This window comes from Hirundo rustica, chromosome 3, assembly GCF_015227805.2.
Source record: "Hirundo rustica isolate bHirRus1 chromosome 3, bHirRus1.pri.v3, whole genome shotgun sequence".
NCBI classification, from domain to species: domain Eukaryota; kingdom Metazoa; phylum Chordata; class Aves; order Passeriformes; family Hirundinidae; genus Hirundo; species Hirundo rustica.
The window spans coordinates 23611039-23628847 of record NC_053452.1 but is presented as its reverse complement, the minus strand read 5'-3'; the positions used below and the strand labels follow the sequence as shown (position 1 = coordinate 23628847).

Genomic DNA, 17809 nt, shown 5'->3' with positions numbered 1-17809 from the left:
AATTTCCTCAGTTTCTACACAGAGCTACAAGAGTTTAACTGAGACCAGCAGGCAATCCTCCAACTCTGTGTATTTTTGAGCAGATGCCACCATTTTAAATCTTACAGATAACCTCAGTGCCAGAGAGGACAAGGGCAGCGTATTTTGTTCAACCAAGATGACTCCTGCAGAGCACATCTCCCCTACAAGCCTCTGCCTGTCAAGAGAGAGGACTCAAGGAGCTACATTCAGTAGATGCCATATCTAAAAATCCACGTGCCTTGCAGCGTATAATCACCACTGCCTGTCTAGTCTGACCTTGGATTTTGCTAAGTGCAGGCATGCGACAGCATTTTTCTGTTCGGTGGCTATCCTCGACGTCCTCTTCCTCAAATAAATCATAAACTAACTCTTAACATGGCGAACCGATCCTGTTAACCGTGACTTCAAACAGCCTGAAAAGGCCTGGAGAATTTGAAAAGTAACGCAAAAGGAACGACAGAGTAAGAGAAGGAGAAGGGCAAGGGACGGAGGGACAGCGAGCAATGTGCACAGGATGACTGCAGTCTCCCACGCCCAGGCCCTAGCACCTCCTTTACCCACGCACGCGCATTTCAGAGCAATGCCAGCCTAAAGACAGAACCGAGCGGAACAGTCCCGCCACTGAGCTCCAGAGCAGCCCTCAGGCTCAGAGCCTCTCCCGAAATGCATCACGCTCTCGGCACAAGCGTCTCTTGTGTTCGCGCTTTTGATGACACGTCGTGGCATCGTGCTTCGGCTGCCGCATTTGGGGAAAGCTGCTCTAGAGCTCGTGTTGCTGCCAACAGCGAGACAGGGTGGACCGGTACCACTTCCACGGCAGGCTGGGAAGGGAAGAACCTGATTTCCAAATCGGCCTTGTGGCACCCGGCCCTCAGCACGCGGCAGGAATTCACACACGAGCTACAGTAACACCAGAAACCGCTCCTTACGCTTTCCTTCCTCGCTTGCTCCTCCTTTCAGCCTCCCATTTGCATCTCCAGCAGGTATGAACCTCTCTCGTTTTTAACAGTTTAACAACCTTTGGGATAATTGAATCGATAGGATAAGAAGGAATTAAACAAATCCAGTTGGTCCTCTGTTAAGCGATCAACTTCATATCTTCTGTGATTTTTGTATGCATTCCTCCCCTTTTCCAAAGGTTTTTGCGAGCCTCGCAATGGGGTCAAAGCTGAAGACAAAGACCAGCTAGCAAAAAAAAAAACCAAAAAACCACATCAACCCACAATCATCTGTTTACAGAGTTCCGAATTCAAGCCTGATCCTGTGCTAATGACTTAGCAGGCACAGGAACAACATGTAAATTAAAAGCAAGCAGATTAATTACATAAATCAGGGAAAGCAATTCATCTGCAATTTCGTATGCAGTCTGGTTTGGTAATCCAAGCCAGAAGAGATCCTATCAAAGCAGGAATCCTTCAAATGATATCTCTCCTGTAGTTCGGGCAGGCAGTAACTGACATCCTTACAGCGAGGGCACTTTGTGGCAATGGGCTAATCCCAGTTCCAAGGCATGCCTTGAGACAAGCTGGAAGGATTCAGTACTCTCAAACTATTGGACTGTGTTTTCTCTTTTTCAAGGAGACCTTGTCAAACCTACAGACATTTATTTTTGGTTTTGAATGACAGTAGCAGCGAAGACAAACTGGCTTGGACTCCAAAGATCAAACCAAGATGCGAGGGAATATTGGTCAAGAGGGGTCCAAAGTGATTTATCCCAAGAGAAAGACAGAATTCCCAAGAGAGGTGCTGGCTTAGGTTCCTTTCTGCACCCAGGGAAGGTCCCTCAGCCTCGCCTAGCTGTGGGAACCAAATTCCCAGCTCACCCTTATGGACCTTCATGAGGTCAAGCAGAGCACAGCTCCTCAAACCTGCCCCTGTCAGGAACATGAAAGCCAGAAGTGAGGACAGCGAGCCCTTTATTCCAACAGCAGGCAAAGCTGAAGCAAGGGGGCTTTAAGCTTTAGGGCAGAGCAGCTCACTGGAGGGTCCTGCCCTGCTGCTGTGTGAGACAGGGACCAACAGGAGCCCGTGGAGCAGAGACCCAGGGGTCAGCATCAAATATCGTGGAATCTGCCCTCCCTGCCCTGGGTGACAGCGCCTCACAGTGCTTCACTTGTTCTGGGTGGGGATTAAAGGTCTCCAGCAGTGCCTAGCACTGGCAACACAAACTGCCCCATGAAAGAGGAAGGTCAGCAAAATGATTGCTGTATTTCAGACCAGCCTTGTTAATACCTGTGTACCTGCTTCAGCACAGGCAATGTTTCAGCTTCTCTGCCCCTGCTGCAGGACTGGATCAAAGCTGTACCCCTTAGCACTGAAACTGATGATCTCCTGTTCTTTTTCACCTGATGCACAAGAGATATTGAAAATTCCTGGAGAACACATGCAGGTATTTTAAATTGCATGCAGTGTCTAAACAAAAAGATCAACCAATACGTTAAGTTTTTCAGATTGTTGTACTGATCGCATCTGTACAGTTACTTGAGCTAATAAAACATGCGAGGTTGAAAAATGGTACTGAAAAATGCCATTCTGCAGCAGCTCCTTCCTGGCCACGCCATGTGACAAGGAAAGGTGTGTTGGTCAGCAGCTGCTGCTCCCTGGTGGTTTTTATTAAGTTAGATATTAGTAATTCATCCAAAAGTTAAAAAAACCCCAAAAAACTAAAATTGATTCCAGATTTCCTAATTGTAATACAAAGAGTGATGTCTGAGCTCATCTGTCACACAAATGTTGACAATTTAGGCCGATGTTGTCCGAATTTTGCAAAGCATTATTCTGCAGCATTTTTCTAACTTGCATGACTTGGGGAAAGCTGAAATACTGGGGAAAAGGCGTGGAGTAAGAGAAGAAATGCTTGCAACAAAAGTAACAAACTACTTTATTTCTTCTTGTACAGAGTCAGCCGCTGCAGCGGCTGAGTGTAGGAAGGGATAATCCCCAGGATGGATCCAGCTAGTTTGGGAGCCTTTCTGGCGATATCAAGGAGAAATCTACTCAGCCGATTGTTCTGAGACCTAAGAAAGTAAAAACCAGCCCTGGCTGATGGTGCAGTGCCTCCTGGCGCAGCCGAGGAAAGCAGCAGGGCTGGGGGATTCTTGGCAGCCTTTAAGGGCCAGCCCAGGGGCTGAGCACTCAGTAACCCAGCTCAGGCAGAGAGCACACGAGAGAAAAGCTAAGGAACCGTGTCAGGATAAAGAACAGAGAAGAAAGATACAGAAATTAAACAGGAGAACGGTGCTGCAAGGACTGTGTGTAGGGAAGGGGGAAAAAAAAAAAAAATCTACAGAGGATGTAAGCTCAGAAGACTGAGCCAAGGTGACGCAGAGGTCACTTTTTTGGCCAGCACAGAGATCCATGGATTCACCAGCTTCTGCCTTGAAAAACCCGACTGCTTGGCCTTGGTTTCCATCACAGCTTGGGAACACCGTTTCAAGCACATCCCTCGTGCAACATCACTACTTGACCCCCAGGCGTGGGCAGGACACTGAAATCACTGTTCCCTGGGCTAGAAATTACCCTTAAAAATGACAAACCTGCCGAAAAGACTCGGAAGACTTTGTAATGCCTACAAATGCACCTTTTCCTCAGGAAAAATCCTTTTCACTTCAATTGAATTTTGCCCTTCAGCTCAGAGGGCAGACTCTGCTGGAAATCTTTCTGGAGGATACACTATTATTAATACACCAGTGATCAGATCAAACTTACACAGACAAGAAAGGCTTGATTAAAAGTGTCTGCTTTGGCACGCTCCCACACACACCTGGGGTGGCAGTGCCTAGTCTCTGGGTGGCTGGAGGCCAGCATTGGCACTGTGGGGACCATCCATCCCTGTGGCTGCATCAAATGATCTTTGCCTCTGTGCATCCCGGCCATGAGCCGGACGCTGTGGGACAGAGACAGTGCTGAAGGCAGTCTTGGCCCCTGTTGATTGCAGCTGTGTTAATTACCCCAGAGTGGGAACAGCCATGCCCTCACAGCTGTGGGTGTGATAAAAGAGGGAATTAGCAGGGTGAGGGGTTAGTTGCAGTCCGCTGGCTGTGCTGTGAGGAGGAAGGAACAGGAGGTTGTGTGAGGGACAGAAGGGTTGAGGTGCTGTACAAGGGTCAGGAAGCAGCGAGCTGGAATTGCAGAAAGAAGAGCAAGGAAGGTGAGAAAGAGCTGGAGCTGTGTGGAGCTACTCGTGGGACTACAACACAGAAAAGGTATGAAACACTTTTAGCTAACAGGGTACTGATGCTTGGAACCCTCTGAAGTTTTTAAAGGAGCACTCTTGAGTGCTGTGGCCATCTTGATGACAAAATGATAAGGTGGGGGCTTATAAGGGCTGGAGTCTGAGGGTAGCTGGTGTTTGTGGCTGTGCATTTGGTGTGTGCTGGCATTTTCTTCCTGGGGGCTGTTTAATGAGGTAAGCACATGGCTTAATTCAGTTGTTTGAGCTGTGTTGAAGTCAATATGTTTGGGTGTGTGGTGTGGTGCAGGGCCGATGTTGGTGGCCCCAGCTGAAGCTGTGTTTAATGCTGGGGGGCTGTTGCTCCTGGGGTAGGCCTCATGCTTCCAAGCTCTTCCTCCATGAGGAGTTAGGAGGCAAGAGTTGCCGCAGTTTGGCTTTTTCCTGGCCCTTATAGGCCTGAAGTGGTGCTTTTTGTACCTTCTGCATCAGCTTCTATCCTTGGATTGGGTTTCCTGTGGCTCTGGTAGGGTGCAGAGGGTTTTGCTCTCTGCTGGGCCAGATAATTGCTTTGGGAAGCTCCTTTATAGACCAGAATTATGTCAGCTCTTCAAGCTTCTGCAGTTAAAGGCCTGACTCATATTTACAGTGTGGAATTGGAGCCTGTTGGGCAAGGAATGGGAGACAGAGCCTTTCTTCCCTAATTCCTATAACCTGTAGGTTTGTGCTGCATCTGTGGTTCTGGCCAGGGTTTGTGTTTGGGGTGGGAGCTGTGAAGTCTCGTTCCCTTTCCAGGTGGTGTTGCTGTATCTGTGCTTAGGGCAGGGAGCATTGGGGTGTTTTTGTTAATTCAGGCTCCTCCTGAGGGATGGAAGGTACAGACTGAAAAGCTTGCAGGGAAGAGTGACTCAGCACTGTGATGTGGTCACACAGTGGGGTGAATGAGAGAGAAAAGCAGCACCCTGAGCAACAGCTTGTCAGGTCATAGTCTGGTTTAAGCCAGTGTTTCTGTGCTATTGTCTTTATTGTAATTCTCCTGTTCAATTGTAGCTCTGACTTGGAATTTCTCACCAAGTATTTGTGCAGAGTTCATTCCTCCTGCTGCTTTACCTTCAATCCTTTACCTTCAGCATGCTCACCTCAAGGCACTCAGGCAGCCCCTGGTTCTGTGCTCTGTGTTTGGCTGGTCAGCGTTCTCCTGCCAGGTGGTCCCCTCCTGCAGTTAATTACCTGCCTGGGTTAAAGGTATGTGTCTTCTGTTCTATGGAAGAATTTCCTGCAGTTTTCATTGTTTGTTTTCACAGAGCAAGATTGGGTTTTTCTTCTTGTGCTTTGCACTTAAGGATACATCCAAAGTGCCTTGTAGGTTCTTGGCACACTGTGGGAATTCGGTGTGCATGGGATCTTGGGTCACACTTATGGAAATGTAAAATCAGCGCTTGGATTGCTCTGGATATGTAATGGGAAATGTGTGTTAGGAGAAGTGACTGTGGCTAAGGACTGCTCTCTTGTAGCTCTGTGGGTTTGGCAGAGTGGTTGAAGGGTTTGTGAGAGCAGACCAGGGAATGGATAGATCCGCCCCAGGAGGTTGAGCTTTGCTTCTCTTTCCAGAAGGCTGAACCCACTAGTGAATGTAAAGTCTGTGACCAGAGTGAGTAGTAATAATTGTCTTTTTTTTTTTTTTTCTTCTCTTGAGGTGACTTGTAAGGGCAGGACAAGAGCTGAGGCAGAGCTTGTTGGGACCCTGACAGAGAGGGAGAAGCAGCAAATGGAGTTGGAAAAGTATTGTCCTTTCTGTACCTGAGAAGCTGGACAAGACCATGAAATCAGACCCGTGGTCTTGTTGGAGAGTCCACGGTCCAAGGGAAATTCCTGGATTGCTCCTGAAGCCCTGGCCAGGCTTCGGGCCCGATCCACGAGGAAGCCGAGCCGGGCTGTTGCCACACTGGACGTTGTGTCAGCCTGTTGCTGGCACCCAATTGTCCAAGCTGGGCCCTGTCCCAGCAGAGCTGTAAGTCTCTCTGCCTGCAGGTGGATGCGCCAGTGGCAAGTCCCAGTTATGGGAGAGGCTCTCCAGTGCTTGGCTGGGACAGGGGGTTCCCAGCTCACGGGCTGTAGCTCTGGAGGATGGTGAAGTCTCTGGGTCCCTGGTGCTGCATCTCAGTTCCTGTAGTGCTGCTCTCTTTAGTAGCAATGGTGAGGGGCATTGCAGGGCTTTGTTGTTTGGAGTTCTTTGCTGCTTTGAGCTCTGGTCGGTGAGGCTGGATTCCTGAAGCTGGTGTCTGTGTCTTTGCTGCTGCCCCCTGGCCAAACACTTCTACTGTCCAGTACACATCCTGGGACCTGTGCTGCATGGAATATTTACAGAAATTCAATCCTTTGAGTTTTAGATGAAAACTGTGCTTCTTTTTGAATTTTGTAGGAAGGCAGGACTGGAACATGGCAACTTGGAGTTTTCCTGCAGCTGTTTGCATCTGTGCTGTCCTGTCTTTGTTCTTCCTGCACTGTTGGAGGTGGGACTCATTTATTTGGGTTTTTCTTTTCCATGCCTGGGGACGCAGGTGATTTAGGCTCAGCCTGAAGGAGTTTCCAGTGGAGTTTGTGATAGCTGCTGTTGGGGTTTTTTTCCCAGAGCTGGTTTATTTAACTTTGCTTTCATGCAATAAACAGTTGAAAATCAGCTTCTTACAGGAATTGGCAAGTGAATTAAGCAGCGTTACCCTTCTTATTTTGCAGAGCTTGTTTCTGCTCCAAGTCCCTCAGTACCTGAGGACCCCAAGATGTTCAGGTGTGACAGGGGTAGGAAAAACCTGTTGTGTGTGAGGCAGCCCGTTGGGAATGGTGCTGGGTTTTGGATTTGGAAGGGCTGGGTGGGTGTGGATCATGGGATGTACTGTAGTGAGAGCAGTGTGCTATGGAGATGGGTAGGGCCTGTCTCTTCTGTCTGCCAGGGGCATTGGAAGAAAACCTGCTGTACAGACCGAGCTGATTTGGTGCGTTGGCTCTCCTCTTTCCATAGTTTTTCCCAAGGAGTGGGAAGAAGAAGCTTATTCCTCTACTTGAGCTAAAAGTCTACCTGGATTTTTGCCCTCCTCCAGAACTGTTGAGTTCCATTGGTTCTCCTGACTTGGGACTCTAGAGGGTGGGGGAAGAGGATTTTTGTCTCATTTTGTGCTTCTCTGTTGGTTTCAGCTCCTGCTCAGAAAGTGAACATAACGTTGTCTTCTCCAAGTCACTGACAAGCACGTGACAAAGAAGGGGACCCAGAAGCTCTCAGGGCCCTGGCAACAAGAGCAGAAGCAAATGGTGTTGGAGAGTTTCTGTGAGCCCCTGTTTGTGAGTCTTGTTTGGGGTTGTCCCTCTGTCCCCTCTGGAGGTGTTCCCTGAGCATGTGTTCAGGCTGTGCCACATCTGTCCCCAGCTGGATGCAGGTGTTTGCCCTTTGCAGGGGAAGCCCTGAGGGGGGCTTGAGGGCTGCCTCTGCCCTGCTGCTGGCCGCGGAGGCAGAGCTGGGACAGGGCAGCTCCTCCGTTCCTTGGTTCTACAAGCTGATGTGTTTCTCTTCCAGGGTGTTCCAGGTGCTGCAAGGCTTTGGTCCAACGGCTGGGAGACACTGGACCCTTGATGAGCATTGACTGCGCTTGTGGAGGGCCTGGCCACATGGGCATTCCTGGGAGGAGGAGGTTTGTGAGTCTAATGGCCGAATCTGCATGAGACAGGGGGTGAACTCTCACTGGCTGGAGGCTGCAGCTGGGCCTTTGAGGGGATGAGAGGCAAATCCTGCAAGGAGCTGGAGCCTCTTCTCCGGCTGATGTCCCTCCCTGACACACCTGGCCCAGCTGTGAAAGTTTCTTTTCCCTTAAGTGTTTCCTTAAGTAATAGTTTCATCCTTTCATATTGCTGTATGACAGCAGATAGTAAGAACCCATTGGCTGCATAGCTGCTTTTCATTGCAGCCAGATGGTTTGAAATGAAGCCTGTAGGTCTATCTGTGTACGTGTTTGCAAACAGGGTTCTTGCAGTCTTTCACTCTAAGCCACCCCAAAGAGATTTGTAAACAAGAAGCAAAGTAGCTCTGACCTTGCCAGGGTTGGCACCACCACCTGTAAAACAACAAGGCTGTGTTTATTTTACCTCCTTACTCCAAGTGCCCTGGAGTGAGTGCAGTGACCCCTAAAGTTGGAGAGGTGCTTGGGATGACACAAGGAGCCTCTGAAGAAACCATTTTCCAGACTCACACTTGTGTTGAAAGGTTGGTCTAAGGTTTGCTACTTTGGCCCATTTGGAATGTGTTTTCTAGTTTTAATTGGATGCTTGAGTTCTTGGTCACTATGTTTTAAGCAAATCAGTGCTTTCTATGACACGGTATCATTTCATGTGGCTTATGCTCATGTTTTATTTCATTTGGTGGAGGTGAGTTGCTTTCTGTTTTTGTGCTCTGTGTCTAAAGCTAGTGCACCTCTGACCCTCCCACAAGAAGCAGTCCAAGTGCACAGTGGTTAAGTGGGTGAGCTGTTGTCTGAAGAACAATGTATTAAATCTGTTTGTGTTCCTATTGGCACACTGTGAAAATCTGGTATCGTTGTGGACACGGGCATGTGCTTCTGGGGGTGTAAAATAAGCCCTAGGCTTGCTTTGGAAACACAAAAGAAATGTGTGCTAGAAGTTACCTGTGGATAAACTGCTGCTCTGTTGTAGCTCTGTGGCGGTGCTGAGTGTTGCAGAGTGGCTTGAAGGGCTTGCGAGAGCTGACCAGGGAATGGAGGAATCGGCTCCAGCGGGGTGAGGAGTGTCTGCTTCTCCTTCCAGAAGGCTGAACCCACCACTGAGCCCAAAGCCTGTGGCCATAATTAATAGTAATGATTGTGCCTTTCTCTCTCCAGGTCTTTGGCAAATGCTGGACAAGAGCTGACACAGAATTTCTTGGGACCCTGGCAGAGAGAAAGAGAGAAGCAGCAAATGGTGTTGGGAGAGTTTCTGTGAGTACTTGTGAGATCATGGCTTTCTTACAGCTTAAGAAAGGATCTGGATAGGAAAACAGCTTGTTTTACATGAAACCCTCATGTGGAACATCTGAACAAAGAGGATGGGATGAGACTTCTTGGAACCTAGAAATAAGATGATGCGAGTAGTTTTGATAGCAGCAGAGCATCTGGAACCACTTGGCAGAAGATTCTGCAAGGTAAGTGCAGAGCTGAATGATACAAGGAGGAAAACATCTGGGGCTGTGTCTGGACTTCTCAAGGCCTTGTAGATTCCTCTCTCCAACCGCCACTTGTCAATAGAGCTGGATTGATATCCTTCAGCAGACCATCAGTGTCTGGTGTTCCTGGCATTTTAGTAGCTTGAGTTTTGCCCAAGGAAGAGCATCCTGGTCTTGCTCTGGTGTTGAGACAGCTTAGTGTCCTTTTGGACCTCCTTCAAGGAGTAGGAGGAGCCTAGATTTGTGTCTCTTGGATGGTCCTGATCTTCAAGACAAGGACTAAAGGTTAGTGCCAAGGCAGCAGGGGCTGCTCTGGAAGTCAGGAGTGGTTGGGCTCTTCTGTCCTGGTTCTGCTTAAGAGATGGCTCAGGGCTGCACAACAGGCCTTTGAGCCAAAGCTGAGCTCTTGGTGGAACTTTCCAGCCTAATGCTGTGTTTGTATGCATTCGTTAACCAAGTCCACAGGATGGCATTAGTGTTAGGGCCTAGGTATCTGCTCACTGACATAACAGGGATTGACCTTTCTGTAACTGAGAACCTGGACAAAGCCACAAAATCAGACCTCTTGCCTTGCTGGCAGCTCCTGGGTTGTTCCCTGAGCCCTGGCCAGGCTTGGGGCCCAATCCACGAGGAAGCCGAGCCCAGCTGTTGCCGTACTGGGCGTTGTGTCAGCCTGTTGCTGGCACCCAATTGTCCAAGCTGGGCCCTGTCCCAGCACAGTCAGAAGCCTCTTTGCCTGTGGGTGGACGTGCCTGTGGGAATTCCCAGTTGTGGGAGAGGCTCTCCAGTGCTTGGCTGGGACAGGGGGTTCCCAGCTCGCGGGCTGTGGCTCTGGAGGATGGTGCAGCCTTAGGCTGTGACAGGTGCTGTATCTTAATCACTGTAGGCAATTGGCCAAACCCAGGCACCCGTGAAAGTTGTTTGCTCACTCTCTGCTGCTCTAGTTGGGCAAAGGAGAGGGGGGGAAAAAAAAGAATTAATGAGGGGTTCATGAGTTAAGAACTGGGAGAAAAACACTCTAAGGGCAAAACGGCTTCAAATTTAAAGGTATAAGGTTAATTTATTATTAACAGAGTTGGGGAATCATAGTGTGAAGTAAATTAAGCCTTTAAAACACCTTGTATTTTTTTCCCTGCCAGCCCCTTCCTCTTTCCTACTGACAGTGCAGGGAGACAGGGCATGGGGGTTTTGGTCAGTTCATTATTTGAATCTTTCTTCTGTTTGCTCAGGGAGAAGAGTTTTTTTTTCTCTGGTATGCTGTAGGGTCCCTCCTGCAGGCCAAGAGCCTTTCCAGAGCTGTTGTGTCACGGGTTCCTCATGCACAGGGTGCAGTTTTTTAGGGATTGGTTGCTCTAGTTTGGAAGCAAGGGCTCTCTTTATCCCTAGAAGCAGGGGCCCTCTCTCTCTCTCCCTATTTGGGTCTCCCACTGGATCAAAGCACTCTCTGGCTTCCACCCCCTTGGGCATGAGTGCTTTTCCCACAGGATGTGAGTGGATGTCTGCATCCCCTGAGGACTTAATGCAAAGTGACAGGGCCACAACTTGTTTCATCACAGTCCTCACTACAGCTTGCAGAGGAATCTCAGCTGTGATGAGCACTTTGGAGCACTTCTTCCCCCTTTTTCCTTTGACCTTGGTGCCGGCATGTTGTTTTCCAGCACATTCTCACTTCCTCCTCTCCTCTGACTAGAAGAAAAGCTGCTGCCCATAGGTGCTACTGCTAGAAGGTTTCACCAGTTCAAAGATCCCTGCAGGATCCCCCAGCAGCAGGAGGTTGATCTTGTTTAGGCTGTGTGTTGGGGAGTCGCTTGCTGTGTTTTAGCCGTGGGCAGTGGCAGCCACCGGGTCCCTGGTGCTGTTTAAGGCCTCTCCTGGTGCGTGTTGCTGGAGGAGAAGCTGCTGCTGCCAGCCCTGCCCTCATGCCTGGGGCATGGCTGGCTGTGGGGCCGGGCAGGCCGGCTGTGCCGCGGCCACACCGAGCTGGCAGTGGCCGCAGCAGCACCTGGCCCTATGCTGCACCGGGATGGGCCCTGGCACGGCGCCTCCCAACCCCTGGAACCAACTGCCTGCGGGCTGCTTTGATGGTCTCTGTCAATGGGACCATGAGGCCTTACCCGCCTTTCTAATTGGGCCGGTGGCACACCCATCTTCAGAGCTATCAGCAACTGGCTCTGTTGGACACGGTGGAAGCTTCTAGCAGCTTCTCCCAGAAGCCACCTCTGTGGGCTCCCTGCTGCTACCACAAAACCAGGCTGTGCCAAATCAACACAGCGGTCTTTGGTAGGAATGCTGAGGTGCAATGATGAGCTTCTCCTTTTGTGACTTCTTGCTCTGAGCCTGAGTTAATGACAAACTTCCTGAAGTTGGTGTCAGTGATTTAAGCATGGCAAGAAACTTACTCCCCATGCCGCCCCCTTCCCCACCCCCAGAGTCTGTGAGCAGGAACCTGAATGTATTGGATTATGTAACCTAAAAATGTGTGTTCTATTTCATCTGTGAAAAGCAGGTTTTTTGGGACATGTTTTATCCTTCTCTTACCCTTCCAGGGGATTGGGAGGCTGATGCCTTCTGATAATGGCCCAGCCATGAAAACCAGGTGAGGCAGTGTTTCTTACCTCTTTCACCACTCCTCAATCCTCCAGGGGCGCATTGTAAGGATGGCCTGGAGCTGTTGGGTCTGCCCTGGACAGCAGGCAAGCATGGACTCTCTGCTGCTGCTGGGCTCTGGGCACCCCCCACCTAGAACCGCGGTTCTCGAGTGACCTAGAACCGCGGTTCTCGAGTGACCTAGAACCGCGGTTCTCGAGCGACCTAGAACCGCGGTTCTCGAGCGACCTAGAGCCGCGGTTCTCGAGCGACCTAGAGCCGCGGTTCTCGAGCGACCTAGAGCCGCGGTTCTCGAGCGACCTAGAGCCGCGGTTCTCGAGCGACCTAGAGCCGCGGTTCTCGAGCGACCTAGAGCCGCAGTTCTCGAGCGACCTAGTTCTAGACCCACCTAGGGTCCTGCAAGAGTAGAGTTCCTATTAAGGCTCTGTTGTCAATGGTGAGGCAGGAGGTGGTTGGTGGTAACTTTTTTTTTGTAATCCTCCTATTTTTCGGATGTCTTGTTCTCCATTAGGATTGTGGATGATGGAGCCTGAGCACCGGAATAGTATGGCTTTGAAGAATGCATGAGTTGGAATGTGGAGGAAGGTTAGTTGTGGGAGGTTGAGTCCAATGGTGACTATCATGAGGCCTAGCTGGCTTGAGGTGGAAAAGGCAATGATTTTTTGGATGTCATTTTGGGTGAGGTCGCCATGTAGTGGCAAATAGTGTGGAAAGAGCTCCTAGGCACAGGCATAGAGTGAGGGCGGTTTGGTTAGTGTTAAGTATAGGGTGGGCTTGGATAAGGAGGAAGATTCCAGGCACTACTATTGCGCTGGAGTGGAGTAGGGCGGAGACAGGGGTTGGGCCTTCTATGGCAGCTGGGAATCATGGGTGGAGGCCAAATTGGGCGGATTTGCCTGTTGCTGCCAGAATGAGTCCCTGGAGGGGGAGGGTGGGGGTTTGGGAAGGGGAGGAGAGTTGTTGGATTTCTCAGGTGGTTGAGGTGTAGGCTAGTCATGCTATGCAGAGAATAAGTCTGACATCGCCAGACTCCCTTGCAGAGGACGGCTTGGAGGGTGGTGGTATTAGCTTCTGCTCGGCCATGTCATCAGCTGATCAGAAGGAAGGATATAATGCCCACTCCTTCTCAGCCGATGAGTAGCACAAAGAGGTTGTTGGCGACAATTAGGGGTGGGGGGCAGAGATTTGGTCCATGGAGGTTCAAGGGGTTAGGTCAGGTTCCACCCACCTAGAACGGTGGTTCTAGACCCACCGGGAACCAGTCCCTTGGTCTGGACCACCCAGTTGGAGGGAAAACCCAGACTGGATTTCTCCTGGAAACTGGAATGGAGTTGGCAAAGGGGAAAAGAAAACCAAGACTGGATTGCTCACGGAGTCTGGATTGGCGTCACCTGGAGGGAGGGAAAATCTGGGCTGTAGTCTGGGCAGTGAGCCCAGTCTGTGTAGAATGTAAGTGCATAATTCAGGATTGATCCAATCCCACTGAAAGTTTTCCATGAAATTTAGTGAGAATGGGCCTCAAGTCATGATTTGCATCCACAGCTCCCCAGTATGGACTTCTCCTGTGTAACGCTGGCATCCGGGGCAGAGAAATGCTCTTGGAAATGAAATTCAAAGGCAGCATCTGAGAGAATGACCTTTCAATCTGGGATTCAAGTTTCTATGAAATAGCTTCAGTGCTATCTGTTACAAAATAACTGAAATCAAATGGAGACAAGCAGATCAACATGGTATTGATTTCTTCTGGGGAGGATGTTCTACACTAATGATCCCTTTTCCTCATTTACTGAAGATCTCTCTGTGTTATCCCTACCTCTTGCTGAACCTGCACCCCAACTTTGCAATATGTGCCACGGGTGGATTAATTGAAGGCAATTTTAGGGAATAAAGAATTCTTCTGAAGCACATCTCCACCTTTGATTTCCTCTGAAAACAGACCATGAACAGAAACATACTGAATCTGCATGTGGTCTGTGTCTTATTTCTAAATCATTGTTTCTCAAGTGATGCTTTCTGTTTTGTTTCCAGATTGAAAATGGAGTTGCTGAGATAAGTTTTAACAGTAAGAAAGCAGCAAGTTCTCTAGGGTTTGACAGTCTGGAAGCACTGGATGGGTCCTATTTCTATATTGTGGCATCAGTGTTGGAGCCTATGGGTAAGTTGCCCTTGAATTGAAGTTTTTCTTGACGCTTCTGCAAATGTGAATAGAACTGGAAATGAAAATTATGGCCACACTGAAATGCGGCACAACATCGAGTTCAGCTGACAGTGTGAAGTGTTTTTATATCCACAAAGCTTTATTGAACTTAAGTTTGCACTCCTGAGCTGTGAGTTTAGTTTCAAAGGTCTGATATTGCTGAAGAACAGACCAAAGTCATGTTCTGCTATTTTTCCTGTCCTAAAACAGCCTTTTAGTTGCTCTACCGCAGTTCCATAAAGAAATGTGCTAATGTAATATTAAAATGAAATAATGATGTGATGCTGCATCTTGTTTATCTGACATTAAAATCTCGGACTGCAGCTATAACTCCTGATTGCCTTTTTGTATGAGTGATTTAGTGCTCAAACTAAGTTCAGCAATCAGAATTAAAAAACAAACAAACAAAAACACACAAGAAGAGGAAAAAAAAGAGAGGCTGCATTAGGAGCACATTTCCTCTCTGGAAAAACTAGAGACCTTGACTTAGGGCTGTTCCTTTTACCAGCATCCCAAATGCTCCTAGATTCCTTAAAGTAAATTCGAGTATCATCTACCTTGAGACGTGGAAGACCAGGAAATGACACGTCTTAAATGCCCACAGGGAAATGAATAGTTTTCTTGGGATGCAGAGTGCTGTCTCCAGCTCTGGGGCCTCCACCATGAGAAGGACATGAACCTGCTGAAGTGATTCTGGAGGAGAAATAAGGGCTAAAGAACCTCTCCTATGAAGGCCAGCTGGGAGGGCTGGGGTTTTTCAGCCTGGAAAAAAGGCTTTGGCAACACTTAGAGCATCCTTCCTGTGCTGAAAGGGGATTATAAGAAGGCTGGAAAAAAATATATACAAGACCTTGGAATGATAGGACACAGGGGAATGACCTTAAATGGAAAGAGAGCAGGTTTGTGTTACAGAACAGGTACAAATGCTGTACTATGAGGGTGGCAAGGCAGTGAGAGGGGTTTTCCAGAGAAGTTGTGGATGCCCTATCCCTGGCAGTGTTCACTGTCAGGTTAGATGAGGCTTTGAGCGACCGGGTCTAGTGGCAGGTGCCGCAACCACAAAAGGGAGGGGCTTGATGAGCCTCAAGGTGCATGAGTGGAGTGCATTCAATGCCATGTTCTCTAGGCCAGGTGTTGATAAGGCTGTTCTTGAAGTGGGTCCCATTGTCTGACTCGATTCTCTCTGGGGTGCCATGTCTCCACAGGATTTGCTTTTCAAGGCCCAGGATGGTGTTCCAGGCCATAGTGTGAGGCACAGGGTAGGTCTCCAACCATCCAGTTGTGGCTTCCACCATGGTCAGCACATAGCGCTGGCCTTGGCGGGTTTGGGGAAGGGTGATGTAGTCAATCTGCCAGGCTTCCCCATACTTATACTTGGACCATCGCCCGCCATACCATAGTGGCTTTGCCCGCTTGGCCTGCTTGATGGCAGCACACGTCTCACAGTCATGGATAACCTGAGAAATACTGTCCATGGTTAGATCCACCCCTTGGTCTCGTGCCCACTTATAGGTGGCATCCCTGCCCTGATGACCTGAGGCATGATGGGCCCATGGAGCTAGGAACACCTCTCCCTTGTGTTGCCAATCTAAGTCTGTCTTTGGCACCTCTATCTTTGCAGCCTGACCTACCTGTTTGTTGTTCTGGTGCTCCTCGTTAGCCCGGCTCTTGGGAACATGGGCATCTACATGGTGGACTTTCACAGGTAGCTTCTCTACCTGACTGGCAGTGCCCTACCATTCATCGGCAGCCCAGATTGGTTTCCCCCTACACTGCCAGTTGGCCTTTTTCCACCTTTCCAGAAAAGCCCACAGAGAACTTGAGAATGCCAATCAGTGTATCCGTGACTTGGCGTAGAGGCAGAACTTTGGTCCCTTCTGTCTTTCAGCAATGTCCAGGGCTAGTTGAACAGCTTTGGGTTCAGTTAGTTGACTCAATCCACCCTCTCTTTCAGTGGCTTGTGCAACTTGCAGTGTGGGGCTTTATAGGGCTGCTTTTTACTTCTGGTTTCTCCTTAGGATGCGGCAGGAACTATTAGTGAAAAGAGCGTAGCGTGTTTCTTCGGCTGGTAGTTGGTTATATGGTGGAGTTGCTTTAGCACGTGTCACTTGTTCCTGCTCCTCTTCATCTGTGAGATGAAAGTTTTGACTTTCTGGCCGGTTGGTAATTACTTCTAAAATCTCAGGGTGATTTGGGTTTCCAATATGGATGCGCTGAGTGATGAGGGCAATCCATTTGCTCCATGTGGCGTCGGTGGCGTGATGGGTAGAGGGAACCTTTCCTTTAAACATCCACCCTAGCACTGGTAGTCGGGGTGCCAGGAGGAGTTGTGCTTGTGTGCCAATCACCTCTGAGGCGGCTTGAACTCTTTCCTAGGCGGCCAAGATTTCCTTCTCTGTTGGAGTGTAGTTGGCTTTGGACCCTCTGTAACTTGGGCTCTAGAATCCCCAGGCACCTTCTGCCAAAGGCTCTAGGACAGGCCATTGTTCCCAGCTGTAGAGTAGAGCACATTCTTTGCCTCTGGTCTTATCCCGACTGGGTCAAAGGCTACCACACGAGCGATCTCCTGCTTGATCTGGGCAAAGGCTTGTTGCTGTTCAGGGCCCCAGTGGAAATCGGTCTTCTTACGGGTGACCAGGTAGAGAAGGCTCACAATCTGGCTGTACTCAGGGATGTGCCTTCTCCAAAAACTTATGACGCCTAGGAAAGCTTGTGTTTCCTTCTTGCTGGTCTGTGGAGATGTTGCAGTGGTCTTATTGATGACCTCGGTGAGAATCTGCCACCGTCCATCTTGCCACTTTACTTTCAGGAACTGGATCTCTTGGGCAGGTCCCTTGACTTTGCTCTTCTTGATGGCAAAACTGGCTTCCAGGATAACGTGGATGATCTTCTCTCCTTTCTCAAACACTTCCATTGCTGTGTTCCCCGACACAATGATGTCATTGATGTACTGTAGATGTTCTGGAGCCTCACCCTTTCCCAGTGCAGCTTGGATGAGTCTAGGGCAGATGGTGGGGCTGTTTCCACCTCTGGGGCAATCGGTTTTAGGTGTACTGCACAGCCCTCCATCCTCCAGGGGGGCTTTTTCTGATTATGGGCCAATGGGGCCCACCAGTGACATGACACATTCCATCATCCCATTGTGAGATGCTCCACCCAGTGCGGGAGGAGCCAACTGTTCCTAGCTAGATCAAAACTGGGACTGAAGAACATAAGGTATCCAGTTTTTCCACTGGATTGCCAGAGGAAGACCGGACCCGTCTCGTCACCACTGGACTTTCTACAGGACCACCTCTACTCCCCAGAACCGAATCTGTTACTCTGGGAGGAGTTATTTGGACTGCTTCCAACACCCTGACCATCAGGGTGCCAGGTCATATCCCTGACTCTGTCAGGGTTTTCTAGGATTTTTGGTTGCTACCTTGCTTGGCTTTTTTATACTACTATATTTCTCCTTTTTTTAATCTTTTTTTCTTCCCTTTTTTTTTTTTTTTAATTTAAAAAAAAAAAACAAACCTTTCCTAGTAAAGAACTGTTACTCCTATTCCCAAATCTTTGCCTGAAAGCCTCTAATCATAATAATTTAGAGGGAAGGGGGCTTACATTCTCT

General features: G+C 49.1%; 1 pseudogene; it reads left to right on the top strand.

The window, feature by feature from the left end:
- Positions 1–3195: 3195 nt before the first annotated feature.
- The window catches only part of LOC120750778 (sprouty-related, EVH1 domain-containing protein 2-like), a 32672-nt pseudogene continuing 18058 nt past the window's right edge, over positions 3196–17809 (top strand).